The sequence below is a fragment of the Tenrec ecaudatus genome, assembly GCF_050624435.1.
Source record: "Tenrec ecaudatus isolate mTenEca1 chromosome 18 unlocalized genomic scaffold, mTenEca1.hap1 SUPER_18_unloc_4, whole genome shotgun sequence".
Taxonomy (NCBI): domain Eukaryota; kingdom Metazoa; phylum Chordata; class Mammalia; order Afrosoricida; family Tenrecidae; genus Tenrec; species Tenrec ecaudatus.
In genome coordinates, this window is record NW_027457667.1 from 786,452 (window position 1) to 804,505 (window position 18,054).

Below are 18,054 nucleotides of genomic sequence, written 5' to 3' on the forward strand. Positions count from 1 at the left end.
AAGTCAGGTAAGGTGCATGGGACAAGAGAGGCATGCTGTTTCTTGTCAAAAATTGGCACACTGAGATGGCATGTGAGCAGTTGCATTGTCATGATGGTAAAACCAGTCCCCCATCTGCCACAAATCAGGTCTTTTTTGTTGCACATTGTTACACAATATTTTCAAAACCTCTAAATAGAAAGTTTGATTAACAGTCTGACCTAGTGGAAGGAACTCTAAATGCACTATATTATGGACATCAAAAAAATCAAATGAGCATAATCTTGATCTTTAATTTCACTTGACGAGTTTTTCTTGGGCAAGGTGATGATGGTGTCTTCCCCTGGCTTGACTGAAGTTTGCTTGTCACCAGTAATGACCTTGAGAAAAATCTGGATCACTTCAGAGTTGTTCTTTCCAAGAATGACTTGTTTCCAGTTGATACTCCTTCTTGGTGGCCTGTCACAAATCTTCTGTTAAACTTCACTGAACTAAGCTCCAAGATAGTCCAGATAACTTCCCCATCTTTTTAATGGTCCATCATTGGTCTTCAAGCAAAAGTGGATGAATTTTTTGGACATTTTTGTCTGTTTGGAAAGTTGATGGACATCCAGAATAAGGTTTGTTATCGATCGACATTTTACCTTTTTGGAAATAAGAAAACTACTGGTACACTTGCGTTTTTTTCAGAGTGCTATCCTTGTAAGTTGTATTCAACATCACAACAGTTTCTGTGACATTTTTCTGGAGCAGAAAGCAAACTTTCACAGCCACACGCAGTTCTCTTAAATGAGCCATCACAAAAAAAACAAGGTGTGAGCAAAACTGCTTTTATGAAAAAATTCACTGTGACCAGAGAACCTTCCCAGGCGACGCCGCTGGGTGCACTAACTCAGAACAAGTTGCTCGATGCTCAGCTAGTAGGAACAATGCATCCTATGAAAGCTCCACAGAGTGGAGTTTTCCTGTTTTTTTTTTTACCCACTCATATATGTTAGGTCATGATTAAGGGGCTGCTCAGATACCTTATCTGTGCAGTATAGTCTCCCCTAACACCCTGACTCTACAGTCCAGGAAAATGTGTTTTCTTCAAAGCCCTTGGCCAACTACAATCTTATTATTAGCTCTCATCAGCTCTAGAATTTAAGTTCCATGAGGGCTTATTTATCTCAGGTCTACCTAGAAAAGTGCTTTCCTACACAGTAGGTGCTCAGTAGGCAATGTGCTGAATGATGGATGCATGAATAAATCCATAACCTTCCTGAGGTTATGTGGCCATCTCAAAAAAGAAACCTTAAAATGATACCCAAAAGAAAATAAGTACAATAAACAAGCTAGTTATATATATATAATAGAATCTTTTATTGACTGCTATTAATTATGAATCCTGTGGAAAATTACTTTATGTTCAAGTATAAGGTGTTGACAGAGGCTCAGTCTGAGGGGTAACTAATGAACATGGCCTCTCGGAGTCTGTGACCAGACAGTCTCTTACTACACCAGCTGTGTGAATACCCAGGAGGTAGAAGTGTGCAGATATAAGATGTTTGTGAGGAAATGACAAGAACTTATCACTCACCTGGTCCTTCTGCTCATCTACTTTTTCTTGTAGAAGCATTTCCATATTCTTTAAGATCATTTCCACTTTATCCACTTGCTTTTCTGTGGTATTAAGTTGTTTTTCATGTATTTCCTGACAAAAGGAGGTTACCAATCAAAAAATTATGTTTTAAAAGAACTAACTTCAAGACATTTAAAATGGTATTTGGGCGAAATGTACACATCTACAAGTTACTAGCTACGAGCCTCTGTCTGAACATGGGATGCTAACAAGCTCTGTCAGGAGTATAGGTGTGGCGCAGGGCGTAGTGTTTTGCATAGGAATCCGACAGTGGCAGTTTCTTACATAGGCTTACAAAAAAACAAAAACAATGCCATCAAGCCAATTTGACTCACAGCGTCCCTATATAGAGTTTCTGACAGGATTTCTTTATGGGAATAGATAGGCTTATCTTTTTCCCTCGGATCATCTGGTGGATTTGAACTGTCAATCTCGCTGTCAGCAGTCCAATACTTATCTGGTAATGTAACCACTATTCCAAAGGCCTGTCATATGTTTTAGCAGTTGTGTTCCTAGGTATTTACTCAAATGAGTTGAAAATCTGTATCCACATAAAAGCCTGCATACAAATATTTATCGTAATTTTATTCATTATTGCCCCAAACTGGAAGTAATCAAGAGGTCCTTCAACAGGTCAATGGCTAAACAAACGAGCATATCTGTATCATGGAAATATTATCTAGCAAAAAAAATAAATGAGCCATCAAGCCATGAAAAAAATATGGAGGAAACTTAAGTACTTATTAAGTACAAGAAACCAGTCTGAAAAAGCTACATAATGCATGATTCCAATTATAAAGCAAAATTAAAGAGACAGAAACAAGGTCAGCGACTAGCAGGAGTTGAAGGAACAATAGAGGAACAAACAGGTGGAGCAGAGAATTTTAAGGGCAGTGAAATTATTCTGCATGAAACTTTAATCTTGGGTACAGGGCATGCCTACGGGCAACCCTAAGCGTCATCCTGAATGGGAACAAGAGACAGCAGTTAATAACGAAAACTGATGCTGTGGAGTTAGTTCTAACTCACGGCAACACATGTATTTGTCAGAGTCGAAGTGCTCCATGGGGCTTTCTTGGTCATGATCTGACTCTGTAATTCTAACATCCCAGAAAACCTGATCTGATCTGTAACCACATGGAGTTTCTTTCTATCTCGTTATTTATTTTTCAATATGAAAACCGTTTGCAGTAGTGGTCTCATACAATATCTGTCTCTTGTGATTGACTAATTTCACTCAGCATCATGTTCTCCCGAATAATCCATATTATTGTTTTGCATCACATCTTTTAAAACAGTTGTATTAGCACTTCACCCACGTCATACAATTCAATCAGATCAAGAAAAGTTGTCCAATTGTTACAATATTTAATTCAAAACCTTTTTCTTCTTCCTTGTACTCATTGTAATTCATGTACTTATTTTTTTCTAACTGTGGCACAAATATACAGAAATATTTTCCAATTGCACAACTTCTAGTTGTATAATTCAGAGCGAGAAGAGGCTCAATAATATTCTTCATGTTGTACAACTATCATTGTTATCCTTTTTCAAACTATCGACCACAGTGACAGACACTCAATGCTCCCAAAGCAACAGATCTTTCCCCTTCACCCATGGTAACTGTTGGTCAAGTTTGGTTTCTTTTTTTACAGTATTTTAAAAAATCATTTTATTAGGGGCTCATACAACTTTAAAAAAATTTATTATTATTTTTTAAACAATTTATTAGGGGCTCATACAACTCTTATCACAATCCATACATATACATACATCAATTGTATAAAGCACATCCATACATTCTTTGCCCTAATCACTCTCAAAGCATTTGCTCTCCACTTAACCCCTCTGCATCAGGTCCTCCCAAGAGCAACCTCACTGGACACCCCTCCCCCCACAATGTCAGCCCTCCCTCTTCTCCCCTCAACAGGCATGCACCTATGTTCCCCCAAATTTGACCATTGCCTTTCTTCTTTCCTGTGCTGCCCCTCGCATCAGTAAGCCCCATTCCTCTGACAGGGCTGATTCCCTCTCTGGGAGACCTCACCCCAAATCCACATGGCTACCTCTCAGGGACCAGCATCAACCCCACCCCATCCATCTGATTCCAGCTCTCATGAGGTGACCTTCGGCCAAGTGACCTACATGATACTTACTTTGAGCAGATGATGTGTGGCTCTTTAGCGGCCTGCCTGGTCCCCAGCCAGACGACTGGATGGCCTGCACACTTGAACTTGTGCCCGTTCTGCTGCATGTTCCTATTATCGTGGACTCACACAGTGTTTATCCTTCTGTGCTTGACTAGCTTCACTCAGCATAATATCTTCCAGATGCCTCTACAACTTGAGGTGTTTCATTGCTGTTTTTAGGGATGTATTCCATTGTATGTATGTACCAGAGTTTTTATCCACTCTTGTACTGATGGTAATGTAGGCTGTTTCCAGCTTCTTCCTGCCCACCCACCAGCTTTTTGCTACTATGAACTCTGCTGTGATGACCATAGGGGAGGGAAACATCTGTCCGTGATCTGCTTCTTATTTCTTTGGGGTACATACCAGCAATGGTATTGCTGGATCATATGGTAGTTCAGCTGCCATCTGTTTTAGGTATCGCCATACTGCCTTCCAGAGTGCCTGTACATATTTACCAGTCCACCAGCAGGGGATAAGAGTTCCTATCTCACCACACACTCTCCAACATTTGTTGTTCTGTTTCTTTTGAAAAATCATTTTATTGGGGACTTGTACAACTTATTGTAATCCTTCCATTGTGTCAAGCACATTTGTTCATTTGTTGCCATCATCATTTTCAAAATATTTTCTTTCTACTTGAGCCCTTGGCATCAGCTCCTCATTCCTCCCCCTACCTCCGCCCTATCCTCCCTTTCACATTCTGGTTTTTTTTAATTGGGCTAGTTATGGGCATTAGGTGGGATCTTATGGTCATTTTGACTCGCATTTCCTGGGTGGCTAGTGACAGGGAGCATGTATCAGTATACCAGTATCAGACTGTTTTGACAACTGTGGCTGTATAAGTAGGTTTTGGGGTCAAGTAATGTGAGATCACCTGCTTTGTTCTTTTTCTTGGGGAGTTCTTTGCTTATCCTGGGTTTCTTCCCTTTTTATATGGAGTTAATAATCAGTGTTTCCATTTCTTTGAAGAATGATGTTAGAATTTGGATCGGCAATGCATTTTATTTGTAGATTGTTTTAGATAGTATCAACATTCTCACAATACTGAGTCTTCTGATCCACAAACACGGAATATGCTTCCATTTGTGTAGATCCCGGTTGGCTTCTTATAGTAATGTTCTATAGTTTTCTTCGTACAAGTCTTGGTTTTTGGTTAAGTTTATTCCCAGGTATTTCAGCTTTTGCAAAGGATACTGATTCCTTGGTATCTTTTTCTGTACCCCCATCCCTGGTATAGAAGAAGTCAATTGTTACTCTTGTATACTGCTACTCTACTAAACACCTCTATGACTTCCAGCTAGTCTCTTGTGGACCCTTTAGGATTCTCAATATATAAAATCATATTATTTGCAAACAGTGAAGTTTCACTTCTTATAATGAGATTCTTGAGGCTCTTGCTATCTATATTTTCAACTTGTCTTTTCAGAAAGGTTGTAGGAATTTACTCTCTTTTTAAGATTTAATTCCTTTATGCTACTCTTCTAAATAAAGCAGATTTATAAAAAACTATGATATTCCATGTTCTTTTCCCCCAGGCTTCCTGGCTATGTGTGGGGCAGTGTATGTCTCCATATCTTTAAGTTGTTGCTCTCATATTCCCACTCTGCACTGCCCACTCACCTGCTCTTTCACCTGGTGACCAGCCCGATCCATCTTCAGTGTCAGCAACTGAACGGGTACTTGATTTTTCTCATTTTGAGCCTTGTGGACAAAGGCCTCCTCACCCAGGTGAAGGATCCTATGGTTGAGCTGAGATAACTGATCCTTGTATTTCTGACTCTAGAGCAAAAAAGGGTAAAACAATGATTGAAAACAAAAACGAAGCCCCAGCAGATCCTTTCAGTGGTTAATGAGGAGTAATTTTGTCTCACTGTGGGACGTGGCAACATCTGGAGGCATTTTTCATTGTCATAATTGGGGTAGGTAGGGGTGGCTACTGACATGTAGAAATGCTACTAAATATCCTACAGTGTATAGGACAGCCCCTATACAGACTTATCCAGTCTCACACAGCAATGATGCTGAAGTTGAGAACTCTGCTTTATTCCTGAGAAGAAGTGAGAATACATCTAGACCATTAAGAACATTCAAACCACTGTTCTGAAGGCCTCCCACTTTTATCTAAGTTATTTAAAACATCATGTTAAGGGGGGGAAGGAAGAAACTTAAAGCATATGAATCTCTTCAAAAGGACCTCTGACCTGTCCCTGATATCCAAATCTATCTGGCAGTAAGTTGTTGATATTCTCAGTACCACTGGGCCAGGAAATTAGAGTGTCTGACAGATGTCCTCTTGGTGTATACACAAATGGCCGTGTGTTCCAACAGTTGCTAGAAAATTTCTCAGTTTTTCACCATAGAGATTTCAGTTACTGTCAACCACTGGTCAGGAGCATCTTTCAATAAATTACAATTTAAAAGAATCAAATTACATTTTTGTTGGATTGCCTTTCTTTTTTTCTCACAACAATTAGTTTTCAGGGGAGAGATCAACCACAGTTCCAAGGTATTCCCACGTTGGTGTGAATACCTATGGTTCAGCAATGAGCAGAATCATATCATTTTTATCTTGTAGGTTTAATACGCACACACAAGGGTAAGTATAAAAGCATTGTATAATAGAAACTTGTTAAAAATGATTATGGAAACATATGTATGAATGTGCTTGACACAATGAATGTATGTATGGAATGTGATAAGTTGTATGAGCCCCCAATAAAAGGATTAAAAAAAGAAACCTTAATTAAACAAAACTATCAAAATATGAAGCTACTGTTTCATGTCATATCTTTATCTATGCCTATATGCTTCTGAAGTGTTTTCATCTTTCTATTCATTTCCCAAAGAATTCTCACTCTTCAATTTATGTCATGTCAAATGGGAGTTTTGTCATGTTCAAGGGATGCAAATCATGTTCGTTTTAAATGTCCTCTGAGCTTGGGAACACAGAGCAGTGTGGAAGGCAGATAAGGCTGCGTCAGGTGGATGGGTCGTTCCCAATGAGGAGCTCGTCAGACAGTCCTTGCTACCCTCCAGGAGGAGCAGGTATGGCTTCGTAACAGAACACACGCCGTGGTACATTTTCCTGTCCTTCTTCCTCCTCCCCAGCGCAGCTTTCCATTCTCTTCAGATGTCTTCCTGAGAAGTCTCTGTGATCATCCTTGAGAAAATATAAAGAGGATTCCTTTGAAACCCAGAAAGAGAGTCTCCAAAGCCTTCTGAGGTGACTTGCCTTGAATTCATCTTTGAGGTCTTCCCGACCTTCATTAAAACGCTAAAAAGTATTGTGTTATGTGGAGCAGCAGCATTCCTGTAAACTTGTGGGAAAACTTAATTAATTTGGGAATATTCACTTGAGTTTTGTTAAAAATGTGATAGCCCTGATGTAAATGAAAATTGATTTTTTAAAATTTATGTTTTTCCCAGATCTTTTTATTAGGGCATAATCCAGACATCATACCAATAGCTCTATCAGATCAAGCAGCATTGTGCAATTACTGCATATAATCAATTTCTTCCTTTTCATACTACGTGATGTCAGCTCCCCATTACCTCTTTCCTCCCCATCAATACACCCCAAGAACTCTTACTCCAGTTATTACCTCTACAGATTCACCCAATCTGGGTTTGATAAACCCCCAAACACAGAAAGATACATAACAGAGAATCAAGAAAGGTACCACAATAACAAAATACAGCAGAGATAAGACCTAATCTAGAAAACAACAGCAAAACCCAGAAAATATTAAAAACTAGATAAAAGTCAAAGTGTATCTAAAGGGAGCTCAAATAACAAGATTTTAACCATTCAAGCCCTATTTATCATTTTAATTTACTATAATCGTCTTTCCAATACCAGCTGCCTGATAACCAGGTTATTCCTATCTCTCAGTGATAGTCAGAGGGGGGCCACTGGAGGCTTATTCCCTGTGGAGAACCTGAACATGTATTTTGGGCTCCCACTGTCAGCCATAGCTTTGTGAACACCAGAATGTCACAAATTTCAGCTCTGACAGCACTCCCTTCTTCAGATCTGGTTTATATAATTGATAATCCTTGGATCATCGATGATCGTGTGCTTCTTCCAGGTGAGTTTACTGACATCTCACTTAGATGGGTGCTTATTTGAAACAAGCTCCAATTATTTCCAACAGGGTTTTGTGGAGACCTTGGGTTTTTCTCTCTCTATAAAATCATACCATCTGCAAATAACTAGAGCTTAATTTCTCTTTGCCCAATTGCACTCCCTTAATCTCTTGTTGCCTTTTGATTCTGGCTAGGATCTAGCACAATGCTGAATAAAAGTGGGGATAATGGGCATCTTTGTCTGGTTCCCATTTTCAATTGCAATGATTTCAGCTTTTCTCCATCCAGTATGATACTGGCTGTTGGATATTAAGATATGGACTTTAGTATATTGAAGAATTTCCTTATATTTAATTATTGTTTTTATTAGGAATGGGTGTTGGATATTGTCAAATGCTTTTTCTACATCCATCAATATGATCATCTGGTTCTTCTATATTTTGTTTATATGGTGGTATGAATCCCATTTGGGCATGAAGTATTATTATTATTTTGATATGTTGTTGAATTCTACTGGCCAGGATTTTGTTGAGAATCTATGTTCATGAGAGATATTGGCTTGTAGTTTTCTATTTGTGTGAGGTCTTCCTTTCATTGTCATTGGTTTAGTAAATTTTTCTCCATCTTTTGACTCTCAGTCTGTTTTTGTCTGTGAGTTTGAGGTGTGTTTCTTGAAGGCAGCAGATTGATGGATCTTGTTTCCTAATCCAGTCTGCTACTCTGTCTTTTGACTGGGGTATTTAGCCCATTGATTTTCATTGGTATTAATTCCAAATGCAGGTGAGTTACTATCATATTGTATTATCTGTGTTTGGGAGGGAGGAATCTATTCATGTCCTTGTTTCCCGTCTAGATCTACTGTTTTGGGTGTTGTTTTAGTGTGTTGACTTCTGGATAGTAGCACGGACTGTGGCGATCTCATAATGTTTTTGTGCTGTTGATTTTCTGACCATAGAGATATGGTTAGTGTTTTCGGCAATGCTGGTTTGGTTTTTATGAATTCTCTAACTATTTCCTTGTTTGGGAATACCTTTATTTCTTCTTTATATGTGATATATCGCTTTGCTGGATACAGGATTTTGGTTGGCAGGTTTTTACTTTGAAAGTTTGATCTATGTTGCTCCATTTTCTTATTTCCTGCATATTTTCTGCTGAGAGCTCTGAGCTTATTCCAATCTGATTACCTCTGAAGGTGACTTTTTCCCTCTCTAGCTGCTCTCAAGATTCTCTCCTTTTCCTTGAAGTTGAATATTTTGACTATCATATGTCCTGATGCCCTCCTATACATGTCCCCTACCCCCACCCCCCGGGTCTAACCTCCTTGGAGTTCTCTCTGTCTCCTGAATGGTTATTATCTCCTCCTTTATAGTACTGGGGAAAATTTCCTCCACAAATTCTCTTACTAATTTATATGTAGATTTGTTTGTTTCTTCCCGTTCCAGTATTCCAAACAAGACATTCATTACTTCTGCTCATGGTTTCTCACATCATCCTCAGGTTTATTTCAGATTATTTTACTTTTTTGTTTGTTTCTCTCATTTGCTGAAGTCTGCATGGTTGTCTTCAAGTTCATAGATTCAATTTTCATTTTCTTCCATTCTATTGTTCAGTTCTTTTTTGGGGGTAATTATTTTATTGGGGGCTCATACTACTTTTATCACAATCCATTCATACATCCATTGTGTCAGCACATTTGTACATTTGTTGCCCTCATCATTCTCAAAACATTGCTTTCTACTTGAGTCCTTGGTATGAGCTCATTTTTTACCCTCCCTCCCTGCCCCCCTTTCTCATGAACACTTAATAATTTATAAATTATTATTAGTCATGTCTTACACTGTTCAACGTCTCTCTTCACCCACTTTTCAGTTGTACATCCCCCAGGGAGGGGGTTATATGTAGCTCATTGTAATTGGTTCTCTCTTTCTACCCCCACCTTCCCTCCACCCTCCCAGTATTGCCACTCCCACCACTGGTCCTGAAGGGTTCATCTATCCTGGATTCCCTGTGTTTTCAGTTCCTATCTGTACCAGTGTACATCCTCCGGTCTAGCCAGATTTGTAAGATAGAATTGGGATCATGATAGTGGTGGGGAGGAAACATTTAAGAAATAGAGGAAAGTTGTATGTTCATCATTGCTACACTGCACCCTGACTGGCCCATCTCCTCCCCGTGACCCTTCTGTAAGGGGGTGTCCAGTTGCCTACAGATGGGCTTTGGGTCCCCAATCTGCACTCCCCTCATTCACAATGATATTATTTTTTGTTCTTTGATGCCTGATACCTGATCCCTTTGACACTTCATGATCACACAGGCTGGTGTGCTTCTTCCATGTGGGCTTTGGTTGGCCTAGAAGGCCACTTGTTTACCTTCAAACCTTTAAGGCTCTAGATGCTATATCTTTTGATAGCCGACACCATTGACTTTCTTCACCACATTTGCCTTCAGTGATTGTGTCTGGAAGGTGAGCATCATGGAATGCCAGTTTAATAGAACAAGTGTTCTTACATTGAGAGAGTACTTGAGTAGGGGCCAAATGTCCATCTGCTACTTTAATACTAAACCTATAAATATATGCATAGTTCTATTTCTCCATCATCATATATAAATATATTTACATATGTACATGCCTATATTTAGAGCTCTATAAATGCTATGTGCCTTGCAGTTCTTTCCTCTATTTCCTTTTACTTTGCTCTTGTTCATGTTCAGCCTTCATTAGGGTTTCAGTAATTCCTCTCGGTTACATTACCCATGATCAAGCCCTACCAGGCCTCTTACACGCTCCTCACCACTGATTTTGGATCACTTGTTGTTCTCTTGTCCCTTGGTTTGTTAACCACTTCTTTTCCCCAACCTTCCCCTCTCTCATGTCCCCCCGGAACTGTCAGTCCCATTGTTTTCTCCTCCAGATTGTTTATCCCACCTATTTTATCTAGATAGACCTGCAGAGATAATAATATACACAAAAACAAGACAGAACAAAACAAAGCAACAAAAGAAAACAAAACAACACCACCAAAAAACAAATGACACAAAAAAGAAAAGCCTGTCAATAGTTCAAGGTCTGTTTGTTGACATTTGCGAGTGTTTGCTGATTGAGCCTGATGGGGTGCCATGCTCTGAACCCAAAGTCTATTTTTGATAATGCCTCGGGACTTCCTTGCTCTGCTCCCCTTGCTGTTCTGTTGCATGCCCTTCATGCTTTGCCTCAGTGTGGTGGGGTCAGATCGGTCTAATTCCCACACTGTGTCTCCAGTGTTGTCCCCTATAGGGCTATGGGTCAGTGGGGGATGTCCTGTCTCATAGTGGGACCAGCCATATGGTCCTCTCTGTGCATTGGCTGTTCTTAGTGGGGATATTGTCCTTAAGGCTTGGTGGGCCAGGATGTGCTCCAGTCTCTCTTCCTCCCCCTTCATTTGCTTCGATTTGCTCTGATCAGACATGTCCCTCTCTCGGACCTGTAGCTTCAATGCTATCCTCTGAAGTACTTTCTTCTGGGGGCAAGGGCTGCTGTCCATGTAGTTGGGATTGGGGCCAACCCCTCAGACCTCTCTACTGGTTCCTTGCTTCATGCCAGTATGTTGCATTCACATCTTGGAGCATGGGGTAGAAGTCTGGTCCTTCTTTCCCGGCGACGATATGAACAAGACCCTCCCCTTGGATGGGTTAGTTCCCTGTTCCCCAGCTACCCATTTATTTCATTTTCTTCCCCCCCCCAACCTTTTTAATTGTCTAACATATGTATCCCTGGATTTGGTCTGGCCCCTGCCATACTACCTGGACCTCACCCCAGGAATGTTTGTATACAGTAGCTTTTTCCTTATGTCTCTTTTGCATTTTTTTTAAGTTTACCTCAGCGGACTCATGTTGTATTTGTGTTTTGTGCTTGGCTTACTTTGTTTAGCATCATTTTCTCCAGTTTTTCCCATGTGGCAAGGTGCTTCATGCATTCATCACTGCTTTTTAGTGATGTGTAGTACTCCAGTGTATGTATGTACCATAGTTTTTATTTAAATCATTTTATTGGAGGCTCATACAACTCTTAGCACAATCCATACATACATCAATTATGTAAAGCACATCTGTACCATAGGTTTTTAATCCATTCATCTGTTGATGGAAATTTGGGTTGTTTCCAACTCCTTGCAATTGTAAACTGTGCTGCGATGAACACCGGTATTGCTCAGTTCTCATACAATGTTTTGTAATTCTGTTATCTCATTGTTTTGTTTCTCGGTTTCTTTGGGGTGTGAGGTTTTTAGTATCACACTTTCTTCCTTTTTTCAGAATTGATCCCCAAATCTCTTGTATGGTCACAAACATCATTCACCTGTATTCTCTTTCTGGTAATTTAAGGTCTTCACTTTCTGTGTATTCCAATGAAGTTGCGTAATCTTCAGTTGTTGACTTTTGTTTATCTTGATTTTTTGTGGTTACTACTGCTGACTGTTGTTTGCATGGCATAGTGATCCAACTGTAGATGGTATGTAAGGTTCTGGATTGTGTGTGAGTAGGTGGAGGAGGGAGGGACAGGACTTGCTCTTTGGGTTAGTGGAGAAAGTTCAGATAGGGGCTGGAAATTGTATTCTGTTGAAATGAGGAAGAAATGATAGAGCTGACTGGGTAGAAGGAATAGGAGATAGGAATACATGAGTAGGATTTAGGTGACAGAAATAATCATAAGTGGTGTTCTGGTTATAGTGGTTTTCTGATAAATTAAAAAAGGGGATTTTAAGGGGTCTGCTAGTACTTGTTAGTTTATGTGAAAGTGTGTCTCACTGTTAAGATTCTGGCTGAGACTGGCTGAATTCCCAAGGAGGTTCTAACTGGTGGCAGTTTCTAACATTTTATATTTTCTTTTGGCTGAGGTTTTTCTCTGTTTTGCTTTGTCATTGTTTGTGCTTTGTGTGATTTTCTGTGTATGAAATCCAGGCTATGTAAATCTCTAGAGACAGTAACTGGAGTGATAGCTGGCTAGGGGCATGGCAGGGAGGATGCGGGAAGTGGGAAGCTAACAATGAGTGGAAGAAGGAAGAGTTCTGACATTGATGGTGCTGATGACTGCACAACTCTTACTCTTGTACTTCTGCCAAAGAAGCCTCATCTCAATCTAATTATTATCAATGACTAGACAAACCCAAACTTCAAGACACGGAACAAAACAATTGCATGTAATATTCAAAAGTGCCATGGTCTCCAAAATAAAGAATAGACCGAGAGAAAGAGACAAGAAGACATGATATAAATGCCACATGTGATTCTAAGAATTATCAGGATGGCTGGCAGCACCAAAATGGGGTGTCCCTGACGGCAGTAATGTATCCACACGAACTTTCTGATTTTTGACAAGGGAGGTAGTTACTGCATTCTGAAATCGTTGAGGAACAAAGTCCTCTATAATATTCGAAAATAGTTTTAAAGAAAGAAAGAAAGAGAGAAAGAAAGAAAAGTTCATTAGCTTCACATCAGGTGGTAATACTAAACCTGACTGTTGATCATTTCCATTTCAAGGCAGGCCTGATATTTCTCTTTCTTTAAAATATCAATTTCTTTCCTGTTGAAAAAGCAAAATTAACAATATCATTGCCAATTAATGAGTTTTCTTCTTCTAGTAACAGTCCACCATGGCTTGGACAAAAAGGCCCACCCCTACCTCCCCTCATATTCTATGGCCCAGATCCCTCTACACTACTGCTACTGCTATGATTGATAATAGTGGTGATGGTTCAATCTTGATCCCAAGCTCCTAAAGCCAGAAGAATTTAGGAAAGTTTACCCTTAGGACTTCAAACCGATTCATTCCAGTTCCAACCCCTGTTGATAATTTGAATTTTTGACCTAAATATACTGAATCACAATCAATATTTTAGCAAAGTTCTCAGGCGATTCTTTAATTTTTAAAAAAGTTCTATTGATACATAATTCACATATATACAATTCAATAGTTCAATCATATCAAGATTGTATAATCATCACCACAATCAGTTTTGGAACATTTTCTTCATTCTTGTACTCGTCGTTATTAGCTTCCCATTTCCTTCTAACCAACTGTGTGAAACTCCCAAAGAACCATTAATCCAGTTAGGGTCTGTATAGATGCACCTATTCTGGACTTCATCTATAGGAAAACATACTTTGAAAACAACAGAAACAACAACAAAGTAAAACAGACAAGAACCTTTAGAAAAGAAAGCAGAAAGTATTAAAAACTGGAACAAATTAAAAATGGAACTTAAGAGAGATCAAAAGACAAGGTGCCAAATTTTAAACTAACTGCATCTCCAATAATCCCCTTTCCAATGAATTTTACATGAGAACAAGGCTGGTCCCATCCTTGGTCTAGGGTCAGATGGGATTCGTCAGGTGACTCTTTTTGAGGCGGAAATGAAAATTTTCAGCAGGGAGGGTGAAACCAAAGCCAGGTGTCACCTTGGTTTGTGCTGGTAACTGCCAAGGTCAATGGTATAGCCTCCCACACCCCTTAACGATTCAGTCTTAGAAACCCTCTACAGACTCAATGAGAGTGGGTTTAGTTTTCACTTGCAAGATTTTGCCAGATTGTACAAAAGGAGCATTCTCCGTGGCAATCCTTAGTCAAGCAAATTACTACGGATTTAGCAAAGTATGGAACTAGCCACCCAGCAACACAAACACAAACCATCTTACCCTCACTGCGATCTGCTGGGAATGGAGTCTGGTAGTAAACTTAGGAGAAAATGGTTTCAAGGGAAGACCTCCTGGATTTCAGAACTGTAATGATGCAAATCCCCGCTGGTCCCTTCCCCTGCCATCCATATTCTGACCGTCATGGCTACTCCATCAACTATGCTCCATGCTCGCAGCAGGTCAGAGTTGACTTTATCTTGAACTTCTTATTTGGAAGAAAAATCAAAAGGCAGACTGCCCTTGGATATGGCTACAGCAGTGAAAACTCACTGACCAGTGTTAGCACTCCACTCCCTGTCCCTTGTTCCTGCCTCAGTGTCCTAGGGCCCAGACCTACCCCTAATGCCGATATCTACATACAAATATAAACCGTGGTGAAAAGTCCACCTGAAATTATTACTGAGTCATGAACATAGATATTGTATTAGTCTAGGAAGGCCCTAGGATCATTTCACTGTACTAAACTATGTCCACCTGTCCTCACCATCAGGTGTGATGCGGAGTACTTTCATACAGGGAATAAGGTGGTATGCCACGATGGCAGAGGTAAGAAGGATGGGTGTAGCAGCTGCTCACTGTGGGGTGGGCCATGCTGCCACATACATACGTGTTCTACCTTTTACGTCTGAGACCAGGCATTCAGGTATGAGAGGGGCTGCCTGCATGTGGAGGTAGGCCAGGGCCCTTTACATATGTGTCATGTCATGGTCAGAGACCAATTAGGTTCATCCACTCTTGGCTTTCTGGAAAGTGAGGTTGATTTGAGAATACGCCCCACTTTCTATCTCAGTAACTTCTACACTCACTTTACTGAGAGGAAACCACTCATTCTGCTATGTGAAAACTGGGTCACAAGCTCAAAGGTCCTAAGTTGAACCTGGACAAGCCTTTACCTCTGTACATCATTTGTTCTTTCTGCAACTTTAAGTTCTTGCTGAATCCTTCCCAATTCATTTGTCAACGATGTGTTTTCTTCAGAAAGCCTCTGTAGCTCGGCTCTGCAAGCACAATTGACAATCAGAAGTAAGTTGGGAACCATGTGCCCATGGTTGGTATCAATGCGTAATACTGAATGTGAGACCTTGGGGCATTCCAAAAGCTATTCCCTGCTAGTGAATCCCGGCAGGGATCTAAGAAACAAGAATGACCAGAGCTTAAAATATATGCACACATTTTCCTCTTTAGTGAGACTGTCACCTGCTATACTCCAAGGTCATCCCTGGAAGGAAAAACTGAGGAAGAAACACATATTGATTTATGGAGCGGCCTGATGCACAGTGAATACCTCAGCAGAGAAAGGCAGGTGTCACTACCTGGGCCACATTATTTCCTGACAAACAATTCTTAAAGAATCTCTGCCAAGACAACACAAGTGATTTATGACAGGCAATTATTTTTACCAACAAAAAAATCCCTAATGAGCTTTGAACCCATACTTTCTGTCCTGAACACATGTCGATATTTATCCCCCCAACTACGTCTTTGTCTGGCATCTTGTTAGATTCTAATTTTCCCAATCTAAGTAATCAAGGTACTATATAACCTTGCCATGCTTATCTTATGCATTATGTTCTAGTATCAAGCACAAGTATGTCTCATCTGACTTCATTTGATCTCATGGGGCACTAAGGGAAAAATAGAGAAAAAGAAGTCATGGGAACTTTAAAAGCAGCAAAGGGTTTAGAGTAGGGCTGTCAAATAAATGGGACATGAAATTTGAAATGGTCACTCTGGCTCTAGTATGGGAAACAGACTGATTCTAGGTATGTACACTGTGTTAGGTGGAGGTGGAATTCTACTTTTGGCTGCTTGGAGCGCAGATACACTGAAGATTGCTCATCCTATCTGCTGAACAATTAAGAGACTATGTGAAGCCAAGTATGTAACTGCCCTCACAGAAGTAATGGAGAACACACTCAGAGCAGAAGACAATGGATGACTAGGGGCTCCGAAAACGTAGACAATTGTGTGTGTCAAGAGATTCCACCAAGAGTCAAAAGAGCAGCCAAAGGCTGTGGAATTTCATATTGGACAATGACATACTGGACAAGAGACTCATCTCTAAAATTTACAGAAAATTGAGTATCTCAACAGAAAGAGATAGGCAATCTAATTTAAAAAATGGTCAAAGGATGTGAACAGGTCCTTCACCGAAGAAGACATTCAGGGGGGCAAAAATATATGAAGAAATGCTCTTAATCATTAGCCATTAGAGAAATACACATCAAAATGAGATACGACCTCACCCCCCAAATTAACTGGAAGGTTAAAAAAACAACAACAGATAACAACAAATGATGGTGAGGGTGTGGAAAGACTGGCACTTTCATACACTGCCGGAGGAACTGGGAAATGGTGCAGCCACTGTGGCAGGCAGTATGGTGCACCCTGAGAAAGTTGGGAAGAGAAATACCATGACACATCAATCCCTCTACTTGGTATGTGTCTTTGAGAAATAAAAACTATGACACAAATAAATAGATACAGACCCATGTTCATCATAGCATTATTCACAATAGCAAAAAACAGGAACAATCTAAATGCCCTGCAGTGGAAGAATGGATGAACAAACTTGGGTGCAATAAACACACAATGAAATGCTATGCAACGTCGAAGAATAACGATGCACCTGCAAAGCCCTCACAGAGGGATGGACACGGAGGACAGTACGCCGAGTGGAATTAGTCAAAAACAAAAAGGACAGATATCGTATGAGACCACCACTATAAAAATCAACAGTAAGTTTTCTTATGGAAATAAAAACATTCTTTGATGGTTGCAGAGGATGGACAGGAGGGGGGGGAGGTGCGGCTAGAACACAGGCAAGTGATAGCCTGGGCGGAGGGGAATGCAACACACAGGAGAAACGATGGAGGCAGGCAGGCGAGTACACCGGTAGTTTGCAAGAGTGAGAAACTACAGACGCAAACACTGTTAGATTCAAAGTCCTACAACAGTGGGGGATTGGGGAATCTACAAGTGAGTACTTGGACATACACACAGGCTGAACAGATAGGAGACTTTTACAAACATATATATATGTGTGTGTGTGTGTGTGTGTGTGTGTGTGTGTGTGTTTAAAAGAGAGTATTTGTATATTTACTTTTACTGCAAATATATCCATGAATGTGGTGGGGCGAACAGAGGACAAAATTATGACAACTTCTTAAATATAAGCAGATACTCTGAAGGAATAAGGTACTGGGCTTTGGGGGAGTGGTATCACAATAGTTGCAGGGGACAAAATGATCCATTAGCATATCATAGTTCACAAAGACAGTGCTCTACATTCTAATCTGGTAAGTAGCAGCGGTCTTAAAGGTCTCTGAGCAGCCGTCTAGGGTGCAAGGACTGATCTCTCCCTGTCCAGAGCAGAGCAGCGGGGTGGCAGTTAAACAGACACAGGGAAAACACTTAGTCGAAGGGACAGTGAGAACACCGGTCTCCACAATCCTGGGCCCAGAAGAACGGGGTGATACCTGGCGCCACCACCACCAGCTCTGCATA

The 18,054-nt window shown here is 40.3% G+C and overlaps 1 pseudogene; it reads right to left on the reverse strand.

Annotated features, from left to right (window-relative positions):
- Positions 1 to 5,382: 5,382 nt before the first annotated feature.
- Positions 5,383 to 18,054, reverse strand: part of LOC142435959 (ninein-like protein) — a 91,280-nt pseudogene continuing 78,608 nt past the window's right edge.